Consider the following 26,065-nt stretch of genomic DNA (forward strand, 5'->3'; position numbering starts at 1 on the left):
CAGCTCTTAACCTGGAAATCTGGCAGGCTTGTTGATGTGACAGCATCAAATCTGTTTCTGTTCCCTTCCTTTGACGTCCTTTAACCTGTTCTGCTATGGTCTAATTTTACTGTTTTACTCTCAGGAATTATTGCTCAGAAATGATGTGTGATAATGGGAATGACAAAGATCTCTAGCGGGAGAGAAAGCAAACTATGCAAATAGCAAAGCCCAAACACCTCCTGTGCTGAAGAGTGAGCTTTAATAAATGGCGACTGGTTCCAGGCCTGTGACATGTGGGCAGTCCCAGTTACAGGGTTGCTGGGGTTGTTGGAGACACTCACCCTGTAACTGCTGCCTAGCATGGCCTGGAGAGCAGTGCAGCAAAGTTGCTCATAGGCAGCTCAGGAGTACGTCCAGCTGTCCATACGCCAGCAGCAAAGCAGAAAGCTGGGGCTGCCACACTGTTAGCCACTTCAAACCTCCACATCCTGCTTCAGTGTCCCCAAGGGCCCAGTTCTGACATTAAAATCCATGGCAGAGGTTCTCCATTAGGAAATTCTCTGTACTTAGACTTGTACTACAGACAGAAGTCAGACTGCTGTAGACTTACATTCTGAACAGCACCAGCCACACTCAGTGCTGATGCTGGAGACCCGGTTGTGCTATGGTGGACTTGGTGTGCACAGGTCTGTAGGCAGCATGTCTGAAGGGCATCACCCACCCCTCTGTCCAGCTGTGGGACACTTCATTGCTTTCCATCCTGTTGTTTTTATGGGGCGAGGACATGCCATCTGCACACTCATTTGAACTCTAATTAGGCCAAAGATAAGAAGTCTGCAGCTTTCACCCTGAAGGCATCTACAGTCCTAGAAGGTCACAGAATCACAAATCAAGATCTTATGCTGGCTTTCAGCACAGGGTCAGCTTCACGCCTTTAGGCAATAAAAGCATTCAGTAGAAGGAAGCATGCTCTTACTGATGTTAAGCTTCCAAGAATTACAGTCACACATACACCTCATTTTTTGCTGATTAGACCCACAAAGACAACACTTAGTTAGGAGGAAGGAGAACTGTACATTGCCCTTGCAGCACCTGACCCAGTGCTGTGCACACCGTGCTGCCCTTCATGTCACAACACCATGCTTTTCCACCCAGCAGGGCTACTGCTGCCATTTCATATATTAAACCACATGCTTAACATTTATAGGTCATTTTGTCCTCATCTGCATTATAATTTTGATGTGCATCATGAATGCAAAATGAGTTTCACTTCTTCTCCCTATGCCTTTGGTTTATTGCATTTACATAAAACTGTCGAACATTTATGAGGATTTTTATAACTTTATTAAATGAATTTCTTCAGCCACCAAGGAGATGACATTTCCACAGTAGCTCTGTTATTTCCCAAACCCGATTTTCTGGTATCTTTGGCCTCACTGAAGTGGCACATTTTTCATTAAACTTAGCATTACATAAAGCCATTAAGGTGACAGTAGTGTGCCATTATAGCTGTTGTAGTAGTGCTGATAGTGACTTCACCCTTGGGTCATTTGAAGCAGTTATTAAGTAAAGTGTCGAGAGATATCAAATAACTTTGAAAACTTGAAATTGCTTTGCTGTAAGTACCTCTTCTGTGCAGAGCACGGAAAGTTATACAAGTAGCTCAATTCATATGGAAAACAAGAGCTATCAAACATTAAAACCAACACAGCCAAAAATGTTAAGACAGAATTTCTTTCCTTCTAGTATTCTTCATAAGCTGAATATTTTTTCACTCCTTGCAGCACATATCCATTCTGATTTTTGTCTGCTTTAGAGGCTAAACTTGCCTGAGGGGCCTGCAGATCCTACATGTCACAGCTGTTACCGCAGTCACAGTCATTCTGATCCCGCAGGGAAATGCTGGGTGCAGAAGCAACAAACAAGTGGGATGCAGTCTGCTAGCAACATAAGCCTGTGTATCTCCTTCCCTCTACAACAGATTCCTCCAACTGTCTCCTCTGCCCTCCTGCTCTAATCTGACAAGCGCTGAAGTGCTGTGGAGATGGATTCATGTACAGAAATATGCTGTGGTGGTGTGGGTGTCCTGGGAGATGGGTTTCTCCAGTGATGCTGGAGGTCTTGGGGGCAAATGTGACATCATCATTGTGGGGAAGAGCTGGGCTATTGTGAGCAACCAAAGAAGCAGGCACATACCAGTGCCTATCGTACAGGTAAGACAGTGCAGTGGACTTTAACTGTTTTTCTTTATAACCAAAATTTTATATCCTGAAAAAATTTCACTCAAAAAACTGGAGAACATTCAAAATTTGTGAAGATGAAGGTTGTCAACATAGTTGTCACTACAAACTTAAAATAGGTCTTTCAGATCCTAATACTCCTACCAAAAAGATGGTGATTTCATTCCACTCCTGCTGTCTGCAACGCTCAGTTTCTTCTCCTCCATCTACTGAAATTCTTGTCCTCAGGGCTGACAGGGTGCGAGTATGGTTTTCCCCAGACTATTTTATTACCAGTGCTTTGTAGATGAGAATTTGCACATTTAATACTGTTATTGTGCTCCTTAGATCTGTTGTAGTTTCCACGGAAATAAACAGGAGGCATTACTTTCAGAGCAACCTACTGTATATATCTATATAAGTTCTATCTATGCTATATATGTTACACACAATTATATACATGCATATCTATGGATAAAGGAGGCAAGACCACTGATTTTTGCCTTCCACAGCCTAGGCAGTGTTTAGGATAGTTACTGTGCTGCCTATCTATTCAAACGTATTATATGTCATTCATGTAAGCTGGCCTGCCATCAGCACTGCTTCCTTCAGCTGGCTCAAGTACCATAATTACTGCTAGTGTTTGTAGTTTTAAAACAAAAGCTTCATATTTTTTGATGACTTTCCTGAAGACTCAGTTCCAGGGTTCACAGGAAAAACTCTGCTTATTCTCTTTTTTATTCTTTTCTTATTTCCTTTCTTCTCTAGGGTAACCTTCAAGACCTTTGGCTACAAAAACCTGAGATATACAAAAGACCTCAAATAACAAAAAGTAATTAAAGTTCTTATTATCTTTACAAGATCTCATGGGTTTGAGTCACCCAATTCATCATTTGTCAATGTTTCCTATGAGCAAAAATAGAAGCGTGTTATTTTATTGGCAGTTCCTGTTTAGAGAACTTTGTTTACTAACTACCAATTACTTGATATTTCTTCTGCATCCTTCATTAATGAGAATAAAGGTCTCATTATTCTGTCTCTTTGGCTAGAATGGTTTAAATAATTTCCTTGGCCATTACATTTGCTGCTAACAATTTGTCTAGCATTGTATTTTTTTTTTCAATTCAAGCTTTTTAATTGGTATATCACTATTGATTCAGTCAGAAATGAATAGTTTTTAAAGTTGTTGATTAATATAAAAGCTTCTCTGTGACCATTTACTCCACCAAAGAACTTTTATCTTGCATATTTCCTGCCTTTACTAACTCTCAATGTGTATTTTAAGAGGCAATACATAGCTTTCTCCATGGGCAGTGCTGTGCATCTCCTGCGGTGCTGATATCTTTTCTAAAACTGTTCTTTCAAAGACCAGTCACAGACAACACCAAGTCTTACTCTGATTGACAGAGCGTAATCTGTTTCATATTGCTGAGATCAGTCCAACTAATTTATTGCTTCTTGTTTACAGTCTGAAAGAAACCAAGACTTTTTCATATCAGTCTTTCCAGCAGTTTCTAAAAGGTGCTATTTATTGCTCTTCAACTTCTGCTTACACAATACTCAGTCATCTCTGAAGCATTTTCAAATGGAGAATATTCCTGAAGGCAGTTGAGACTCAACAATGTATTTTCATTGCACGGAATGACATAAATCACAAATGGGGAGTGAAGACACCTTTAAGCTTTATAATTTCTTTAGATGGGTTTGCCTCACACCTGTTTAAATTGAACATCAGTGTTTTTCAGAGTGAATGCCAATTCCTCCCACAAGCCTTCATATGGATATTACAGGGAAAAGAGTAGCTTGAATGCACAATTAGAAAATTCCAGAAGGGAAAAAAAAAGTGAGCTAGCAGCATGCACAGACTGTGAGCAGTCATTGCATGAAATCAGCTCTAAATATTCTACAAACATGCAATCAGAGTAACTGAAGCAGTGTGTGAACAGCACAGGGGATTTCAGTGTGCCCTGGACATGACCTGCGGCTCCTGGTGCACCACACAAGGGACAGCAAGATATTTCAGGTCAAAGCCTCACTGACCTCCTTCTTTCAGAAACATACTGGCTCTCCTCTCAAATTAAAAGGTCTTTGCTCACAGCACCATAATTACCACTGGCTCGTTAGCGTACAGCAGAAGTGTTAGTTTGGATGGAGGCACATATCCTCTTCCAAGTCCTGCAGTGCTGATGAAAGAAGTTGCCTTTCCCAGGCTGGTCTGAAAGGTCACTGCTGCTCTCTTGCCCAATGTTCCCTCATTATTACCAGAGCAAGGACCCCTTGCCCAATTCGGTGAAGATGGCTGGGGTTAACAGGAACCAGAAGTTTAAACTTTGCATGTGAAAAATATTTGAAATAAGAAAGAGAAACAAGAACATGTAACTCTAAATACAATTTGCAGGCATAAACTTGTCCATGATTTTTGGTACTCCAATCATCATACAAGGTCACATAAAGCCACATAGACACTTGGGCCCCTCTGCTTGAAGGTTGAGGTCATCTAAGAGATTGCTATTGCGATTGAATCAGGTCAGATATATCAAATATTTATGTTATTTATGTTTAGACAACCCTCACATTGCTCAGATACACATGTACTTTCAGAGAACTCCCTGATTCAACAGTTCATCTCATTTGGGTTTCCTTGTTCTCAATGGCAATATGGAATGCAAGCAAAATTTGGCCTCCATGCTCTTTATTGATAAGAACAAGTGAGAAAAGGAAGAAACAAATGAAACTGGAGTTTGAAATTGTAGAGGCTGCTTGAAAGGCAAATTGAATCTTACAACCTCACCATGAGTTAGCAAAACATTACTGTAATGAAAATTCTCGTGTGCTGCCCAACATTGTCTCTTGAAATCAATACAGTTAATTCACATATTTTCCAGAGCAGATGTGCATTTGGATAAGTACATACTTGTTGTCTGCACAGTTCACGTAACAGCACAGAAACAAATCTAACACAGCTGCCATGCGCTGAACTCCCTGATGCAGGTAGAATCTCCTTGCCCAAAGAACAGCAAGATTAAGCTTACAGAATAAATCCCCCAAATCCAATAGTACTGCTTACACATATAAAGTGCCACCTTTAGGGAGTTCTGTTGAATCTTGGCTTTATTATTTACTTACAATGTACATATGATTCACTTTTGTAACTGAAACTAATTGAAGGGGGTCTAATTGTTTAAAATATTTTCTATCTTCAGAAGTCCTAGAAGGTGGGATGCTAAGACAATCCTTTCTCTACACATTTATCAGCATGTGGCTCTGCTCAAACTGCATTTGCATGCAATTTATTTGAAGTTTCTTAATCTCAATTGGTCCAGTGAAGCCAGCAAAGTCCTTTTGGATTTCCCTGCTGTAAACACTGTCCAAGTCTTATATCAGGACCCAAGATTCAATAAAAATAAGTTGCCAGTTATGTGAAAGTTTTACATGTGTAGCAAGAAAAGCAAAGGAACGAAGGTAACAGATTTAGAAATGAAGAAGCAAGAGATCTAAATAAATAGAAGCAATTGTAATTGTCTAAACATGCGGAGGATTTTTTTTTTTAATTTCATTGAATGAATGGGATCTAATGCATCCTTCAAACATTTCGTGGCATAAAGATGAATGCCCAGAGATGTTGTGGATGCCCCATCCCTGGAAGTGTTCAAGCCTAGGTTGGATGGAGCTTCCAGCAGCCTAGTCTAGCGTAAGCTGTCATTGCCCATAGCAGTGGAGTTGGAACTAGATGTTATTTAAGGTCTCTTTTTATAACACAAACTTAGTCCATGACTATGACAAATGTCTGAGTATGGGCCCTTTAGAACATCTTTATCAGTTTTCTTTCCGATACAATTATAGTGCTGAGATATCTAAATCTCAATTAGCGAATAGATCCACGACCTTTATGGATATCAGTTTTGAAATTTATAACGAAAGAATCCAAAGCATCTCTTAGCCATGCCTAGACAACTGACATGTTTATAAAATTCTGCTGTGTGTCCAACATTTCTGCTGCGATCATTTATTGTCTTTCAGCAAGGAGACGAACCGTGAGGAAGCCCATCAAGATGACAAGTCATTGTCAAATAATATTTATTTTTTAAAAGAAAAAAGGACTTCAGCATTGTAAGCTGTAACTGCCTTCTTGGAAATAGGACAAATGCTGAGATCCAAAGCAAAGCAAAACTGAGGGTTGGAGACCTGCTATCTTCAACCGTTTTTGAATTAAACTGCCTGGTGATTGCAAACATAACATCTACAACCACCATTCAGGGGAAAATCAGAGCAAATGAAGTCAGATCATATACAGCAATGCAGAACCCACATATGCTCAGACAGTTTCCTTCCATCTCCACTCTTCTCCAGTAACAACATTCGGGGCAATTTCTTAAGATTTCTGCCCACAGCATCAGCACAATTCCACGATGACGTCAGTGGCACTGAAAAGCCAGTGGGAAAAAGCAGTTAATTATCTTTTAAAAGGAAAATTAGTCTTCAGTAGAGCCATTTGATTTATCCAAAAAAGTTGAAAAAAGGAGAAAAATACATTCTCACATCACTAGGTTGGGGTTGCTAGTACAAGCTAAAATGGCTGAGGCCAGTAACATGACTTTCTTTGAAAGTAAACCAATCCTCAGAAAAGTATCTCTTGTGCATCTTTTCATTTGTGCTCACTTCAGAAATGAGCAAAATTCAGAGCTGAAGGAACTACTAGTATCTAATCCTATGTCCCTTTTTTTCCTTTATGTTTGTTTTCCAGCAGGGGAACCAAGCTGACCACAGGGCTGTCAGGATACAAGTTCCTTGCTCTAAATTCTGGGAAAGGAGTTAAGTGAGTGAGATGTCACTATCCTCTTCATATTCAACCACTGAGTGCTCTTGGGATCACCGGTGGTCTGGACCTGTTGGTTTTTTAGTTAGCTTGTTTGATATATTAGAAAATATACGAATGAGCAAGAATTTATTATAAAGACCATACCTCAGGCTTTCTGCTAAAATGTAAGTCGGCAGAAGACAAGAAGTTGTTTTATTGTCACTTGTTTAAGACAGTGTAAGAAGTAAACTGGATTATGGAAAAAAGAATCATGAAACTAACTTAAATGGGTACCTTTTCCATTGACTATTCTATTTATTTCATTGCCTTGTTTGTAAGTAGGTGAGCTCAAAGCAATATTTTTCCAGAAAGACCAGTCTGTCAGTACTGATCAGTGAACACCCTAGGAGGTTCATCTTTGGGCCACATGAGAAAATAAACAATATCGCTATGATAAAGCTTCCTTGTAGGTCAAGAACATATAAAAGTACACTGCCTATGAACTGCTATAGATTGGTAACAAAAGCAATCATAGTAATGACACATGCATTACTATCAAATGCTGAAGACAAAATGGAAGAGGTGGCAGGGTGTGTTTGTTGTGTTTCCCTGAGGGGATATAATGAAGATAACACAGGATAAAAGGTGTTTCTCAAACTGTAAGAGTCATACGTCTTTTAAGCAACATACTATCAAGTGCAACTATTGAAATATGTGAGGAACAAAGTGCAGTATCAAAACTGCCATTACTGTCCTTCTGCATCAGCCAACTCATAAATCTAACAGCAAGAAGGAAATTGCGATAAGCTGAGGTCAGTAAGAGCTCCACTGTTTGTTTAAAGATGCACCTACAGACTAGTAGGAGGAAATTACTAATGCTAGTTGGATCTATTCACTAATAAAAGACAGCAGTACTGAAAAGAAATGAGGGTTGCACAGAGGGCTGGGGAGTTTTATCACTTCTTGGCAAGGGTTGTATGTATATGTCATGTAATGTGGTGGTAGCAGCTCAGCTGCCCATTCTTCTATTAGATAAGGGCTATACTTTCCTCTCTAATGCAAAGCCAGAAGACTGCATCCTAAATTAATGCTCAGTTATTTCTACCTGCTTTATAATCATGGACAACAAATTCCCAGCAGTTGTACAATGCATGAGAACTTTCAAAAGCAATTTTTCTGTAGCACCGTTAGTTCTGTGGTACACATGGAGCAAAATATATATTAGACTTCTAACATGCAATTTATAATAGCAGACAAATAATAATCTTTGGCTTTCAAAGATTTGACAGCAAGCCATATAAGAATTAAAGGTTGAGTTATGAAAAAAAAAAAGTGTTTTGGAATCCCCTCTTTATTAGTTAAGCTATCATTATTACTTTTCAATTATAGTACAAATGTGCAGCATTCATAAAGCAGAACAATGCTGCAGAGTCTACTGATGGGATTAAATGCAATGTGCCTCTATTTAGGCCCAGTCCTTCAAGATGACAAGGTGATCCCAAGTCCCCCCAAGCTGTCTGACACAGCAAAATGGAGGGGATGAGAGATGTCAGAACAGCACAAATGATCAGATACTTCTGCCTTGAACAGGTATCTACCTGCTATCCCCAGTCAGCAGGTTAAAATGACAGTAGGAGCTGAGAGCATTCAGCAATTGACAGCATCTCTACATACAAAATATTCCACCCAGCGGTTTCCAATGTATGGGCCTCCAAAAATATTTCAATGTTCTTTTTAAGAGAACATTAATAATAAGAGAATCTATACAACCTTGTCATATAACATGTAGATTGGCTTTCAACAGCAACTTTTCTTGATTTTTTTTTTTGGCAGTGATCTGCAGATACCCAAGAGTCTGGGGACCATGGGCAGAGAAACAGCTGTCAAGAAGGTATCACCAGCTGCTCACTACAAAGAGATCCAGAGAGAATGAAGACTCTCAGATGTGGTGTAGCCATGCTGCTTTGCAGCTCCTGAATGCTTTGGTACTGCATATTTGAGAAAAGAGGGGGCTTTAAAGGCCACAAAGAAACATGTAGGAAGTTGCTAATAGCTGATCAAGCCCAGTTACAGCTCCTGTTGTACTCCAAGAGCTCTTCAAGGTGCCCAACACACACTCCTATGCAGGCCTTCCTTTTAGTAACAGCAACAATAATTAATAATAGTAAAAAATGATATTTCTGCTGCATTATTTGGAGAGAGAAAAGCTATAGACTTGACTTTTACAGGAATGAGAAAGAAGAACAGTTAGAAAAGAGAAATTCCTCATCAAAAATGCTGAGGAGGGCAGGAGGTGGGATGAGAAGTGAGAAGGAGCCCTCTGTCTCCGTAATACTGTCTTGTTGATCTTTCTTTCCTCCATCATGTGGTTTCTATTTTCTTGTATTAATCCATGCTTCCCCTCCCAACATTTTTTCATGTGCTTGCCAGTTTGAGGTCAACGAGTACTAAGAATGGACTGAAAAGAATTTCCAGGATGTTTTTTGAGACTATTAATATCTTTAGCAGCTATTCAAGCAAACACACTCCATGTTCATCGTACTTCAGTGTATAAGCTCATCGCTGGAGGAAGCAAATTCAGATTCTTCATGTTGCATGCTGTACAAACGATCAGATACACTGTGGAGCTTTGGAGATAAGATGGCGCTTCCTGTGGAGCACTCAAAAAGAAAGAGACAATACTGTGCTGATAAACAGTTTTCAAAGGCAAAGAAATTCCAGAAGCCACACTCAATGACGGATTTTTAAGAGTCGCCACTTTCAACTCTTCCTAATTTTAAGGCACCTGACCAAATGGCAGGCATCCCTGAAGTCCTAAGCTGTGAAGTATTCCTCAGCAACGCATAAGAAGGCTGAACTACTTCTTATTGAGACGTGCAGAAGCCAGTCCGGATGGGCGGACTGCCAATAGCTAAGGACAGAGGTGGCACTTACGGAAATACGTAATTAAGCTTTATCAGTTCTTCACAGTGAAAGCCGAGAACAATATTCATCATCCCAGCAATGTGGGGTGACTTTGCTGAAACTGGAAGGAGAAAGGTAGAATAAAATCCATGATGCTGTGAGTCTCTCAAAGGAAAAGAAATCCAATCAGTGAGGTTCACGACAATTAATCCCGAAATTACACCAAACCTTGCATAGGGCAGTCTGCCAACAGGATAATGATCTGTTCCTCAAACATGGCAGAATACCTGGGTTTCATATATCCCAATACGGCGCTCTAAGCAGTATGCTGGGCAAAATGGGAAGACACAGCTGGCCTTATTCCAAGTTGTATCCTATGTGAGGTACCTGGTAGGTATGATTGAGTATATTTTAAAAGAGAAGGAAAAAAAGGGAGAGAAAAAATCAGACTTGGAACATGAGAGAGGCCAGGAAGAAGATGATCTGGGAACCCCACTGAGGCCTGGGCATGAGGCAGCTTGAAGATGCCAGGTGTGGCTGCTTATACATGAACAGATGTCTTGCTTCCAAGGGGATTAAAATCTGACATTGAAGTGCCTAAAAACAGGGGCCAAAGTCTATTTTAGAGCTGATTATTAAAACCCAGTAGATTATATTTTTCAAGGAAGAGAGTAAAACTTGCATAGGAGGAAAGGAAGCACTATGCCAAATTTCAGAACATTGTACGTGGATATAAATCACATGTTAGAGGGAGAACACTGGGGTGTTAAGTGATGGAATTCAGACTCAGAATTTGTGCTCAATATAGTGTACTAACTTGGACTCCTGCAGACTGCAGCTTTTGAGCATCCAGAACTTTCCAGCATCTTAAGAAATGATGCAATGCATTTGTTGGGTGCTGTGGTTTTTTTCCCCTCCCAAAGGCTGTGTACTGCATTTTCCTTATTGAATTTATATTTTAAAGAGAAAATGCCAAAAGGCAAATGGCCACTTAGAAGATATATTCAATTTATTTCTTGCCTCCCTTCAAAATGGGACAGGTTAGCAGACTGAAAAAATATGGACTTTGGAAATTTATTTTTGAGATGCACCATTAGATCTGATTTTTATATAAGCATCAACACATCCTCTCTGAGTTTCAGAAGCTTTCAGCTCTCCTTCAAAATGTAGTCAAAGCCAAGGAGTGACCCAATGCTGTACCTGGCGTAGCAAGAGAACAAATTCATTGCAAGACAGGCAATGAAGTGTAGCTCCCACAGAGAGAACATTGCTCCAATATATTAAACATCTGGGGATACAGCTGAATTCTTCCTCCTGAGTAGGAATTACAGCCATTTCTTCTCATCAGTTTTCCTGTTGCTGTAGCTCTACAGCACCACAGGCCTCTATACATTACACCAACTTACACAAGCTAAGAGCCTGGCTCAAGCAAAAGAGAAACAACAGAGGAATTTTTCTGGCTGATGGCTGGCACAGTAGAAGATGGCAATGCCATGGATAAAATACACTGTGATGCCATGGAGAAGTTGATAACTAGCTTCTTTTTTTTTTTTTTAATTGACCATTACAGCTAAGTTTGCTGCCCATTTCCTCAGCAGTGCACATTTATTGAATACTATTAATTGCAAGAGTAATATCTCAGTTAAATGAGTATTGATTACATAAAACGAATAACCATTGTTCTGACCCTTTACTTAAGTGTCAGAACTTTATGTTCTTATTGACTTTTCAAGGAAGAGTGCATGCAGAGCAGATGGCTGCAGTGGTTGCAGTGGGGGAAATACAAAGCACACACACCCCAGCAGAATGGAAAGGGCTTTGGTACTGGGCTGTAGATTTGATTTGCTGGGCTTTCAACCAAACTCCTTTCCAGAGGGGTCCTGATCCCCTCTCCCACTTAATTCTACTTTATCTCACTCTGTGTCTAAGCAGTGACTGTTCCAAGGGGTTCTTGCTCCAGCTAGTCTGGTGCCATTGGAGATCTAACAGTATTTTTTCTAGTGCATGGAGATGTTTTCATTAACTGTGGTTAAATTCCAGCCAGTGCTGTCATACGATCCCTACCTTCACTGGTAATTGCAGGAGAGTTAATATTGCATTTTCACTTCCTGTCTTTAAAAAGGAGACAACTGTATTGTTTCAAATTGCTCTGTGCATAGCACATTCCCCTCATAGTTTTGCAAAACCCAGGACAGCTTGTGAGATATGCTAAAGGTCAACAGAAATATACCACCCATGGGATAAGCCTAGAACAGTGTCTCCATTGAAATGTTTGTGGTAAAGCTTTGGGCTTTGGTGTGTACGTGAGTGCAAGTGTTCAGAGGAAGACTGGCAATAGCTATCATGTTTTGGAAGGAGGAAAGTGACAAAGCAGAGCTGATGCTGTTGAGAATGAATCTGTAATAGTTACAGAGGAACAGATTTTACATTTTCTAAGTGAATTTCTTGAAGGTACACTATAATCTTTCCTGTATAGACGATGTCATCAAGATGCCTGACTTTAGAGTTGGAATGGTACTTCATTTCTGTCACCCATGATGGCCAATCACTTCCAAAGCTTGTATCATTCACTGAGCTGTTCTGATTTATAGATGCAGTTAACTTTATTTTAGGCAGGTGATTGCTCATTCTGTTTCAGTGGCTTCCCATTACGAGATTCTGAAAGACCGCAATGGCTTTTTATGCTAATTGGACTCTGCTTCCTCAGATTCTCACACAAACATTTAGCACAAAGCACAGGCTGCTCTTTCCTCAGCCATCTGGCAGAGAAGCTGAAACCAACAATTTTCCAAGTCAAAATCAGACATCTGAAAATAATGTTGATGTATTCTAACCCCTTTATATATACTGAGAAACTCAAGAGGCAAGTTGGAAAATGAAGAACAGGCTGTAGGAAGAACACACTGTTCATCTTGCCCTTCAGCATCCCCCAACAAACAGATTAAGGCCGCTAGATCAGGTTCACCCTCCCCTAGAAGAGTACTGCTGCCCGCAGCCCAGCATCTGCTACAGCAAAGGTCAGGCAAGGGAGCTGGGGTTTTTAATGGATTTATGCTGACAAGCAGAAATGAATCTGCAGAATATTTTTCATCTCAGACTAGTTTCTAAATTAAAGATCATCTTCACACCACGGGTCACTGGAACAGAAGAATGTGTAAATTCTATCTGAACATCTCTTCAGCAAAGAGATTTAAAAATTAAAATTAAAATTAGATATTTGGGTCCTAATTGCTAGCAAAACTACTCAGAGTAGCAAGTATCTTGTGGCAGAAAGAAGCCCAACCTACCGCACAATTTGTTTGCCTATCCCATAGTTCCTGTACATGGCCACCCAAGAGGCTCACGGAGGAACAATTAGAGACAGTAACTCCTGCATTTCCAGCTTCCATTTGCTGCACTCCGTAAACATGTCAAATCAGTGCCACTGCATGCTAGCAAATGTAAGCAGCCAACCAAAGAAACCTGAAGGGTTAAATTCCCATTGAAGATGGTGGGGGTTTCAGTGTGCAGGGGACCTACTGGTACCTCTCCATTGTCATTGTACTCCTTCTTCACTAACAATAAGACAGTTATTGAAAGGAAACAACACTCCCTTTGTCAACACGACTTTGCTCTTAGAATGGTTTTCATAGCTTAAAAAATGCTGGGCAAAATTGATCTCAGAGGAGGATATCATCCCTGTCCAGCCGGCAAGGATAGATTACCATCAGCTCTCAAAAGCAGCAGTGTATCTTTTCCAGCCCTGTGAGCCAAGCAGATGGATGCCTGGATGGACGGTGTGGGGGTAGCCATAGTAACCATCATCCCGTGAAGCTCCCACTCACATTTCTCTATCACAGCTGGGGAGAGAAGCCAAGAGCCTGCTGGGGTGCAGATATCCGGTCAGACCTTCAGCTCTCAGCTCCAGCTGGGATTTCCATTTCTTTTCTGCAATTTTCTATCTCACCTTGCTCACCTACACTTTACAGATCACAAATACGACCCAGTACCTGGGGATGACACCTCATGTAAGCAGCTTCCCAGCCTGACAGCCCACATCATAGGGGATATGTACTGGCCACTTTCTCCCCTAACCAGCAGCAGGAAGCACACACCTCCTCCAAGCAAGACAAACACCCCTGGTTCAACTCTGTCTCATCTGAATACAACTAGGCTGCTGCACCTGGGCTAGTCCAGTTCACAGCCTGCACAGCCCAGCACCCAGCATTCATCAAGAGGCACAGGGCGACATGCAACTTTGTTCTGTACCCATTCTCATGGGGCTGCTCTGTTATTAACTGAGGGTGTTATCCATTCACATCTTGCAATTTAGGCTTTATCATTGTTTCTACCAGGAACAAAAGTCTAATCTCAGTAAAATTTAGTGATATCTGAGGCAGCTCTTCTTATCTCTCTCAAATCACCATGAAAACATTTTATCAGATACCTTTCGAAAAGCAAGTATGACAGCAGACATTACGGTGGGCTACCAAAGCATGCATCCATCTGAGAACAGGAGAGGCTGGAAGGGGCCCTCCTCACTGTTCTTTTATGTAGGCTGTACTTTATTGAATATGAGAATATTATGTGAGATATTGTTGAAAGCCTTGCTAAAGGCAAGAAGAATATACTGCTCTCTCTCCTCATTCACTGAGCCATCAGTTCACTGAAGGAGGCTACCAGGTTGGTCAGGTATAAATCCATGCTCACTGCTCCCAGTCACTCTCTTATCCTCTTTATATTTGGAAATCATTCCCAGAATGATTTGCTCCATCGCCTTCCTAGGGATCAAGGCGACTGGCAGGTAGTTCTCCAAATCCTCTCTTTTGTCCTTCCTGAAGACAGACCTGGCACCTGCATTATTCCTGTCCTCGACAACCTCCCTCATTTGCCATGATTGAGAATGGCTTCACAATGACACTGGCAGTTCCATCAGTACTCATGGGTGTATGCCATTGGGTCCCTTGGTCCCTTGTGTGCGTCTAGATGGTTTAAATGTTCCCTATCTGATCCTTTAAACTGGCAATAAGTATTGCTTGCTCCAGGCTTTCCCTCTGGTCTCTGGAACCTGGAATTCTTGAAGGTGAGTCTTACCCACAAATATCAAGAAGGTAAGTCTTACGCACCCAGATACCAGTGTGGAAACCTGTGTGTGACTCCCAGCTTCATACTGCAAACATGCCTGAATTGACAAGTGGTTTTTTTGTTGTTGTTGTTCAGAGACCCCCTGAAAACTCTTACTTAAATTATAATAATATAAAGTAATTGCCAGTGATTGCTGTTGACCTGGCCAACCTTCAGGAGCTTAATCTGCACAGCAGTCACCTGGAGGCAGTCAGTATTGCTCTGTGCAAGTCCACCTTCCAAGCAGCTCTTTCATTCTTTTGTCTTAGCCAAAACAAAATTAAAGCATTTCCCATTTAGTTTTCCTAACTGTGAGAACTTGTTAATTTAAAGCTCGAAGATAATGAGTAGATTAGTTTTAAACAGCATGTTTTGAATAGCCTAATCCAACTGTTAAAATACCATTGACTTTATTAGCATGTGCTGCAAGAGCTGCCATCAATTACCAAATGCCTTCCAGTTGTCATTTCCTTTCTTCTTGCCTTTGTGAAAATCCAGAATCGGCTAGAATATGCTAGTTTTACAAATGGGAAGAGAGCAGGTACAGGGGTTTGAAATCCACACACCTCCCTCTCATAGAGTGGCAGACATCCCTCCCTCCCATCAATGCGTACACCCCAGTGACTGCTGTCCACAGAGAAACAGAATTAGGCAAACAACTGGAGGCTTAGATTTATTCCTGTATGTACCTCACTAGGCACGTATCTGAAGTTAAGCCCATTCACACATTAGAGAAATGGTGCTTTTTTTGCTTTACTCTTTGCTTCTTCCTCTCCCTGCTTCACCTGGGTCTGGCTAAATTACATGCACAGGAGTATTAAGCAAAAAGCACTGCAGAAAAACTTACAAAGAAATGAATAATTCTGTATTCATAGCAGGGTTTGAATAATGTGCCTAGAACCACATGCTGGGAGAGGAGGAGAAAACCAAATATTGAACAGCTGCTCATTAGAAAAGCACGAGCCACCCTGAGCCTGGAAGGCACAGGCGTTGTGGGGGCGAAGCTCTGCGTGTCCGCGTAATTAAAGGCTCTATCAGAGTGTCCCAGGGGGCTGCAGTGAAGCTGCCCAGGCTTTGCAAACCTGGCATTCTTTTAATGAAACTGCAAGCAATTTTCTGGGGTCAAAAAGCAGGAATCCAGCACCCCAGGCCACAAATTGTGCTATGTTTTCTTCCACAGCTGCATTCTGGGGGGCGTCAGGAGATCAAATGAATGAAGTTCGGCTGCTGCAGCTGAAGGGAAGCTGGCAGCAGCCTGTGCTTGATGTCCTCTTGCTCAGATATGGGCCTGGGGCAAGGAGTTCTATGACAGCTCTAACCTGGCTTCCTATGGCATCTGGCAGCCAAAAGAGCACTTTGAAAGTCCCAGACACCAATTTGGCACCCCTAGGATGTCGGTGAGGCCAGTGGTGGGTTTCCACATGCCTCACCTGCACAAATACAAGGTTCTGCCAGGATGTTTTCATGCAAGCGAAACAATACAGCAGCGCTCCTTTGGCAGCAATTTAAAGATGAAAAATCATCTTTGAACAAATATTCAATAAGAAAAATTTCATGTCTGGTGGGTATCTGCCACAGACGTCAACAATTTACAGTAAAGGTTCATTAAAAAAATGGATATTTATTATATTGAGTAAATACATTACCATTCCTGCCTTAAAACACCAATGACCAGACAGGCAAGTAGTGATTTGACTGTTGGTTTTTTTTGGAATCCAGGTGCATAGATGACATGACTGATCTCCAGGAGTTTTGGAGAAGGGCTAGCAATGAGTGATGGACTGTAATCACCCTGAAAGCTTTCCACACAGAAACACCAGAAAAGAAGGCATTTTGTAATCTACTAAGATACAAGAATACCATAAATGTGGACCAGAATTGACTTTCTGAGGCTGTAGTTATCCCAAAACAATTTTGACTCAGATGAACGAAAAATTAGCTTTAAAAGATAATGAAGTCAAAATGCAAAATGATCCACTGGAAAACTGCTAAGAACTCTTTAAAAATTGACTTGCTGCTGCCATTTTCTTTAGTGTTTAGTTTTACTTGATTGAACTCAACACTTCTTAAGCTACACAAAAAACAACACCTTCCTGCCTCCATCCTACCCTGATTTTGGTGGATTCAGCTTCAGTTTTTAGCATATGGCCCAAGCTGAGGCAGGTGCAAAGTCATCTTTCTACAGGTTTACCTGAAGAAAAGAGCATGCCTTGGAAAACTCCCACTTTCCAAAACATGAGATATTTTTCTGCTTGCTCAGATCTCTTCAAGGAGGTACACTAGTGTCCCAAGCCATGGGGCAGCAGCACAGAAGGCAACATGTGCAGGTAATGTACCACTGATGGCATGCCAGCCTGGCTATGATGCAAACACACTTCGAGTAGGCAGGCACAGTACATCTGTGCTGGCTTTACTACCTATAGAGCACACACAGAGAGTACTCACCTCACCCACGGATACTGCCAGAGACAGCTCCCGCCTTACTCAGGTTGGTTGTCTCTTCTAAGCCAAAGCCTTCTTCTTCTGAGTAAACCTTACAGCTCAGGTACCTTCATTCCAAGGCCATTCCAAGGCCATGGAACTTCATGCTGAAATTAGAGGTTTTTTTGTCTTCCTTTTCCCTCTCTTTTCCTTCGTTGTTGTGAATTATGAACCTGCAGGGCTGTTCTGCACCAATGGATTTCCTTTGTGACTAACTTGAATTTAAGGGAATAAATACTTAAAGTCTACCTATAAATAAGAATAAGTAGGAGTGTGTTTATATATACAAAGCAATATAATTGTATGTGTATATACATAGCCTGTAATGACAGGTATGTAGATAGAGTGGAACAACTTGAAACTAGAGGATAATTTATCTTTTAAAAAAACTATTAAACTCATATATTTCATTAATGCATTGAGCATCTGGAAGAGCAGCCAGAACAGCAGCTCACCTGAACACCAAGGTTAGAACCACAGACTTCCTGCTGGCTCCAATAGCTGTGCAGAACATACTCGCAAAGAAGGGAATGTTGGTGCCATGGCCCAGAGAAGCAGATGGCCACCAGGCTGCCTGTGAGGCTTTATAGACACCTTCTTGGCTCTGGGCACCCTGGTCTAGTAGTTGGCGACCCTGCCCGTGGCAGGGGGGTTAAAACTAAATGATTATTATGGTCCTTTTCAACCCAAGCCATTCTATGATTCTGTGATTGTAGATACCTTGTAAACACCTGGGGCCACCAGGAATTTCTCTTCTGCAGCAATACACAGTTTACCTTAGCCATGCAACACACAGGTGAGATCCAGCCCCAGCAGAACAGACTGTGAAGCAGCTCAGCTGCAGGAGTCACCCAGCTTTTCTGCTTACAGCAGGAGGGAGTCAGAAGCAGCAGTGAGCCTTCAGCATGCCACAAGGAAAAGAGAAAAAAGAAAATTATCTCAGTCCAAGTCCTGAATGCATTACTTATGAACACATATACATCCATGGGAACTACAGACACTTTGGAGTGTTTTCTCATGTTTGTTTTTTTTTTTCTTCTCAAGAAAAAGTCTATGTTATGGTATCAGAAATACATAAATAAATAAATAAAATTATTTCCCTCCTGTTTATGAGCACCCTTTAAGCATTGGAAGGCTGTAATGAGGTCTCCTTGGAGATCTTTAGAGAAGCAGAAGCAGTAGTTCTTATCTGCAGTTATTAATTGTGCATGCTCAAAGCACAGAAAATCCACTAGGCTCCTGTCCTGGGAAGAGATTGGGGATGGGTCCAGCTGGGATCTGGGGTGCTCTGCTCTCAGCTCACACACATATGCCCAGAGAGGTTGTGGATGCCTGTTCCTAGAAATGTTCAAGGCCAGACTGGATGGGGCCCTGGGCAGCCTGCTCTAGTATTATAATGGGGAGGCTGGTGGCTCTGCATGTGGCAGGGGGGTTGGAGCTTCATGATCCTTGAGGGTCCCTTCCAACCCTGGCCATTCTGTGATTCTGTGATTCTGTTGTATGCTGTCTGTGAGCACAGGGAAGGTTTTACATGGCTGTCCCTGTCTCTCCACTGTGACACTTTGCCTGCACACCCCTTGGGCAATCCCCCAGATTGGGAAGGACGCTGTGGTCACTTATGTCGTCATCCTTGTGTTCCCTTGGAGGAGAGATTTTCTGTGACTCACAGCCATACTTGACTGGTTGTACCTCATCAAAAACAACAGCTGTCTTCAACTTCCCCTTCTCTCCCTATGCAAAAAAAAAAAGGAAAACAAATCAAAAACACCATTTTCAATGCAACTGCAAATTCCCATGTAGCCTATTTGTGTCACCTCAGGTGAGAAAACAAATTTGGGCTATCTGCCCAGTCCCAGGCTTGCAGTGTTTGCTAACGCAAAGCCTGCCCTTATTGCGTGCCCCAGAATAATTCCTTCTGACTTCAAACAGGTCCCAGGCTGGGCACAATGACTCCTGTGGGCTTGACACTAGGCTTTAAATCGCTGTACAAAGTCACTCAATAAGCTGTCGGCAGTCAGAAATGAGTCATTAGTATGCTGCCAACACAGTATTCAGTGACAAAACCCAGCTGCCACTGTAGTCAAGAATGCCATTTCTTCATCACTACTGTAAGTCTTATTAGCATAGAAATCAAGTGTATGTATGTAATTGAATTTCTTTGTCGCATCCTAGTACGAGATTTTACATCAATCCTGATTGTTACTAAATTTGAACTAACAGCCCATATTTGCACTTAAGCAACATCTGAAAGAGGACTACACAAAGAAAGACTTCCCTAAGTCAACACGTCCCAGCCAACAGCAGCTGTGTAAAGGCAGAGGCAAGCAATATTTGATTTTCCCCCCAAAGCACCCTTTCCTCTGGAAGTGTGGCCTGATGACAGCATGGTTCTGGCAGTAGCTGCCCTCCTTGGGAAGGGCAGAGCTGCGGATCAGGCTGCATTGAGCAGGGGCCGTTCCCAGCAGGGCAGTCTGTGTGTGTGTGTGTCTGTCAGGATGCTGCCATGTGGATTGCTGTTGACAAGGTAGTGGGATAATACTGGGAACAGTTCATTTTAGGTCACTGATTAAACCAAGCTCATGGAATAAAAAGAAGCGATAAATCCAAAAGGGGAAAACCAAAAGTGCATAGGAGCATAATTTCAGGATTAACATCACTGAGATAGGGACCACTGCTCAGCAGCAAAGCGAGCCTCGGAAATACAAACTCAGGGGTTATCTCTGCAGGGTTGGGATATGCTGGGTGAGGGCTAACTAACCCAGCCTGTACCAGCAGGCCAGGTATTGCAGTGCTGATTTCTTTAGGGAAATATTAATCCAGATTAATCACATAGCTATATTTTTCTATATTTTTCAACCCTTGCTGTGGTCAAAGTCACAGCTATCTGACAAGGTGAAAAAAGATGGTGATTGAGGAAATGAAATATCCCCTCCCTGTAGAGATGACCATTGTGGGCCCTTCTTGGGTTGTGTTGCTAACAATTACGATGTAAACTGATGTCCCTTCAGATCTGCTACTGCAATACACTTTACCAATTTCACTGGCTAAAATCAAGTAATCTGTGTCTACAATGCCAGCAGCTGTTACCCATCAAGTTAAGAAACAAAGTCTTCTGACCCTCATGGTGGCCCCAGGCAGCCCAATGACAGAGAGGAACAGGAGCTGTGCTGCAGCCGATTTGCTCTGTAAAATTTTACAGTTCAGTTATTGCAAGATCCTGGCATGAACTAATTTCCCCCAAGATGAGCAAATAATTTGAAGAAGCATAAATGTTACAGCACTGAGGACTTTTGAAAAGCAGAATTTTGCACTTAGATTACTACCTTCTATTATTAACAGTGTCTGAAACTCATCTGAGGCAATAGGGACAAAATGACTACAAATATTAGATGCATATTTTTCCCAACACATCATGATGTTGTTCTTATGAAACCAGTACCATAAATACTGGTGAAAGAAGGAAGAGTTCACTTCAGGGTTCAGAAGTTCCCATTCAGTGCTTTTCTTCTCAAGCTATAAGTTCCAAGATCAGGAGTTTTCCAAATCAGTCAGGAGGAAGGGCTGAGCTCCCTCCTCCAGTACCATGATGCAGCAGTATAACATAAAGCAAGAAACACCCAGGAGCAGCTAATTCATATCATAAGCCACAGCCCCCAGCCTTGCTCCCTCTGTGCAACCGTGGGATGAGGGCAAGCTGGATTTTTCCTTCTGGGAATCACTGGGAATGGAGGGAGTGGGACAACCACCCAATTGCACCATCTCTGTCAAATTGTGCAACCTCTATAAAATTTGTTTTTGTTCCAAGTCTGATTATTTCATTTTTCACTTCTCCTAGGCTGCTCTTATGCTGCCTGTTTAGTGCAGGCTCTGTCCTTTTCAGTTTTGCACTAGATCTCATGTGTATAAGGCAGTAAGCTAAGAAAACTTCTGGATTTTAGAGAAAGGACACTGACTTGATGGTGACTGCAGGGCACTATCAGCCACTACCCCCATTGCCTGGTGCCTTCCCCTGCCATCCTGGCTCAGCATCACCAGCAGCTACCAGCAAAGCAAGGTGACTCACACAGTGCTTTCCAGAGGCAAGAACTAGCTTCAGCTAGCATATGCCTGCAGCTTCTCTGCAACAAGCCCCAACCAAGCACCAAAGTGTAATCCTAAATCTGATCTCAAATAACTTGGTGTTTCTGGCAGTAAGTGACATAAACTGGGGTACTTCTGATGTCATTGTTGCCTTTGTTAGATCCCGCTGCAGATGCTAGCTATCCTCAATAACATGTGAGTTTCTTTGCTCCAACAAAACATTTAACATTAGCTGATATCATTGCAGTCTGTCTCTATGGGGACTTTTCTCTTTTTTGGCTAGTTTATTAATTCAGTAAATATTTAGAAATCCTAAATGCTAAAGCATTGAATAACACTCCCTTTTGTTCAAAACTGTTTACAGAAATAGGCACAATTATATCAGGATTTCTAGTTAAAACTCACTAGAATTCCTAAGTAATAAAAAGGAGGAAAGCAGCAGGAAATTCTACAGCAAAGTTCAGCAGTGTCTCAAAGACCTTGTAAATGGAAGTCTAACAGAAGACCTGTTGCAAGTGCAGGAGTTGGAAAATACAGAATTGAAAACGAATGCTTGAGACCAAATATCAAAAACTAACATTTAAAAGGATGGGGAGAGGTTGCCCCTAGCACATGGCACAAAAAGTCAGGTGATGCATGCAGTGCATCTGCAGGGGCACATCTCTTAGGTTAACACTATGGAAAGCACCTGTGCAGGGTGCAATCATGCTGAGCTCCCACCACTGTGCTTAGTGACTTCCTGATGTGCCCCATGCTCATGCACCCTCCTGTCTTTCCTCTGCCTTCGAGGGACCAATGCCCCTTGTCCAAAAAGTCCCTGCTTGGAGGAGTCAGCAAACCCTGACAGCAGCCACCTAATGGGGAAGAAGTCCCACATCTACAGAAACTCAGCATGCAGAACCATACAGCCCTGCTGCAGGTGGCTACCATGATGGGTGGTTTACAGGCAGTTCATCTGGGTCTGTAGGAGCTGCAGCCACGTCCAGCTGCCCAGCGAACAGTCCTGGAGCAGCTGCACTTGCACCAACTACAGCTGGCACCTCCTTTCCCTCCTTATTAAAGAAATCTGTTGCTATTTAGAGAACATCTGGAGTGAGCAGAAACAAAAGGGGCAGAGGAGGATGCTGAACAGCCTTCTTTGTCAGGATCTTGGTAGGAAGGTTTGCCCAGCACAGACATAATGCCATGGGACAGCACAAATTCATGACAGTTTAGACACCAGACTAGTTGCTATGCTCCTGAGCTGAAAGGCAGCCCCAGTAACTCAACAGGCTGGCCGGCAATTCCACCTTCGGGTGTCCAGGCTGAGGTCAGTGACTGTACACCCTGAAATTACCTTGACTATGGGACAAACACTTTCCAGCATATTTAATTGCAACCCTTTTTAGGCAGGACAAGCCCTGGGGACTCAGTTCCACTTTAAAAGGAAGTTAATCAGCATGGTTTACAAAGCGCACACATGGCTTCTTTGAGCTAGCTTATCAAGATGGGTCTTTATGGGAATGTAATTTACCTTCTCATAATGCAGGTCAAAGAACGAGGCTCTCAATGGAGAGACTTCCTCTCTGATGACAGACTGGGGAGGCAGCAGTATTGCCAGCTTTGATAAGGATGCAAAGCAAATAGTGAGGAATTCACATTACAGCACATGAAGCACCCCTTTCACCTGGCACCACAGCCAGCCAAAACAGAACAAAGAGTCAGCTTCAAAGGGATGAAACACAGTGCTTCCATGCCATGTAACACCACCGCTCCCCCAACTCAAATATTTCCAGGTAACCCACACTACGAATCCACTGCAGTTCTCTGTAGGGATAATAATTATCCTCTTCTGCCAAGGTATGTGTGGCAACCTATAGGATCTGATGCTATATGGATGCATTTATGGGTGCTGAAGTTAATCCTATGTGCTACTAAGGAATCTGCTCTTCTTTCATGGTGCAAAAATTTCATTCTCAAAACAGAAAAGGAGCACTCCTGGCTTGCAACACTCCCTCCTCCTTCTGACCCTTAATTCCTATCTAGTTTCAAATCTTTGCATTCCTTCTGTGTTGAAAAATATCTTATAGAAGGATTCAGGCTCTTCCACCCCATCTCATTTACAAGGGCTGGGGAGAGAAGAGAGGAGGCACTCTGGGATGCCCTGAATGTCAGCAGCTCCTCTAGCATGTGAAAATAAAGCACAGCGGAAACTGGCATATGATATCAGACTCCTGGCCCCACACCCTATGTCTGAAAATAGCAGCAGGTATCCTGTGATCAGCAATGTAGTGTGCACCTTGCTACTCCATCTCAATGTACATCACTGTGTATGCATCAAAATAACAAGGAGAGTTGAAATTAATTAGGACATTGTCTGTACCTGAATCTGCTGATTCAAAGCTGCATTAAGCAGCTGTAGTATTCTAGCCCCGCAGATGTCTATTTTAATCATCTGCCTTAAAATATCAGCTGTTTTTATGCCTTATTCTGAAGTTAGCATGCCTCTCAAAGACAGAGCTGTTTTCTCCAAATGCTGTCATCCAATCAAAACTGAAAACACTCAGGAAAGAGGAAAAATAAGAACATTTGTTCAGACTCATTCCCACACATCATGACTGACGCACCTTGTGAGAGCACAGCTGCAGAACCTGGGCCTGCTGTCTAGATGAGATCAGTGGTACACTTGTTCTGAAACAAGACCTGAAATGTGGATGGTTAAGCTATGAATCTCATAAACAGCAGATTGCAGTTGGCAGAGACCCCCTTTCTCCAAGTCTTCCTCATTCTCTTCTGTCTTGCTGGCTGAGAAACATGTCTCTGTACAGCACAGAAGTTGCTTCTTTCTATGGTAAAATATTCTGTCATGAACAAGGTCAAGCGCCTTTCCTAAAAAAAACCCAAACAGAAATGTTCTCATCGATAATATTTCACCTCTCTTAAAGACTCACTTCTCTCCCTGTGCCACACTGCCTCCAATGTGGGCCATCCAATGTGTGTTGCACTCATGTAGTACATAAGCCATCCGTAATCACATATGTAATATGTTATTACATATTTGTTTTACATATTTTATACATTATTGTGTGTACACAATAATGTACGTGAAGTTTGTGCAGACATGGAGCCCAACATCATCTGCAATCTTGGTAACTGTGATTGTTATGGTCATTAGAGACATATTACAGAGTTAGTGTTTAATAGGAGCTTCCATGGGTTCTTGCAGCCAAGACAACTGAGTTCACCTCTCCATGCACAACTCTTCACAACCACAAAGGAATACTGGAGTGAAGCATGTCATCTCATGCCCCCATTATCTCAACCGGAGCATGTTTCTCATCCACAGCCCCTGTCTGTTACTCATCATTACAAAGCCAAGGCCTTTAGCTGGTCTCCTTCTCCTGTCTGTGATAAGACGGCAACATCCAACAGAGAAAATGGGAGAAAAATATCTTTAACCCTTAACTTGTCCTTGGACCTTCCCCACAGCCTAGCTAAGCTAATCAAACTGAAAAATTTAAGCACTCTGCACTTGTGTAGAGCTTTTGTGCTTTGAACTAATGGGAAAACAGTGGAGTAGTAAAATTTGTGTTTTGTTTCACTGGATGACTACACATGGCCCCTACTCTCAAGGAACCTCACACATCTGGCTCAGACATGGAGCAACACGCTCTCTTTCCCTCAGGTGACTCATGTAACAGCTCCTCAAGGAAAGATTATTTCTACTACTTTTTCTACAGAAAAACAACCTCATAGGCATTGTTACAATCAGCTCTGTGGAGAGGAGCTGGTGAGGATGAAAACACTGCCTGGGAGGAGAGAGGAATGGCTGGGATGGGTGAGGTGTAGTGGCCATGGACAGGTGGGTGACTGCTTGTGACTTGACAAGAAGCTCCCCTTTGGCCTCTGCCACAAGCCGGTTTCATGCTCGCCCTGGCCAGAGCTGATGCCTATCTTTCATGTTGCAAAAGCAGGCGAGTTGGTTCCAGCCCTCATGCCACAATCTGCCCAGGGGAGGCCACCAGCCCCAGTGACTGGAGCTGCAACCACAAGCTGAGGCCTGGCGAATCCTCTGCTTAACTCACAGTAATCTTCTTTATTGTGCTGACTGCTGTCAGGTCGGGCTTGAGGCTGTTCATCTGGCCAGCGAGGCTTTCCAGAGGGCTCCCAGCCCTTCAGAAGACACTTGGTGTTAGATGGGCGGGAGGAGGCGTGCCCTCTGCAGACAGCAGCCTCTCCTCACAGCAAAACAGCTGAAGTGAGTTATGGTTCATCGTGCAGCGGAATGCAGAATTGTCAGGCTCTTGGCATGTGAGTGACTGCCTGTATCTCAGAGACAACTCACTAACTCATTCTGAGTGCTTTTGTGCTAATAAAACTCTGCTTTTGCTCAAGAACAGGTCACAGATGCAGGTTCAGAAATCTTTGTTTTAACTTTTGTTTTGAATTTTCAAAGCTTGCTTTGTCAGTAAAAATGCACGTTCTCCTGGCAGTGGCATGGAAAACACTGCAGATGATT

The 26,065-nt window shown here is 42.3% G+C and overlaps 2 long non-coding RNA genes across 2 annotated transcripts; one reads left to right on the forward strand and one right to left on the reverse strand.

Moving 5' to 3' along the window:
• Nucleotides 1-1,341: 1,341 nt before the first annotated feature.
• LOC116216694 lies at nucleotides 1,342-10,962 on the forward strand. Its single transcript, XR_004159973.1, has 3 exons — nucleotides 1,342-2,195; nucleotides 6,946-7,017; nucleotides 8,833-10,962. It is a non-coding gene; the product is annotated as an uncharacterized LOC116216694 (long non-coding RNA).
• Nucleotides 6,256-19,369, reverse strand: LOC109366332. Its single transcript, XR_004159974.1, has 4 exons — nucleotides 19,177-19,369; nucleotides 18,264-18,385; nucleotides 17,452-17,594; nucleotides 6,256-6,625 (listed from the first exon to the last, which is right to left on the reverse strand). It is a non-coding gene; the product is annotated as an uncharacterized LOC109366332 (long non-coding RNA).
• Between the last annotated feature and the right edge of the window lie 6,696 nt (nucleotides 19,370-26,065).

Source organism: Meleagris gallopavo, chromosome 1, assembly GCF_000146605.3.
Source record: "Meleagris gallopavo isolate NT-WF06-2002-E0010 breed Aviagen turkey brand Nicholas breeding stock chromosome 1, Turkey_5.1, whole genome shotgun sequence".
Taxonomy (NCBI): Eukaryota; Metazoa; Chordata; class Aves; order Galliformes; family Phasianidae; genus Meleagris; species Meleagris gallopavo.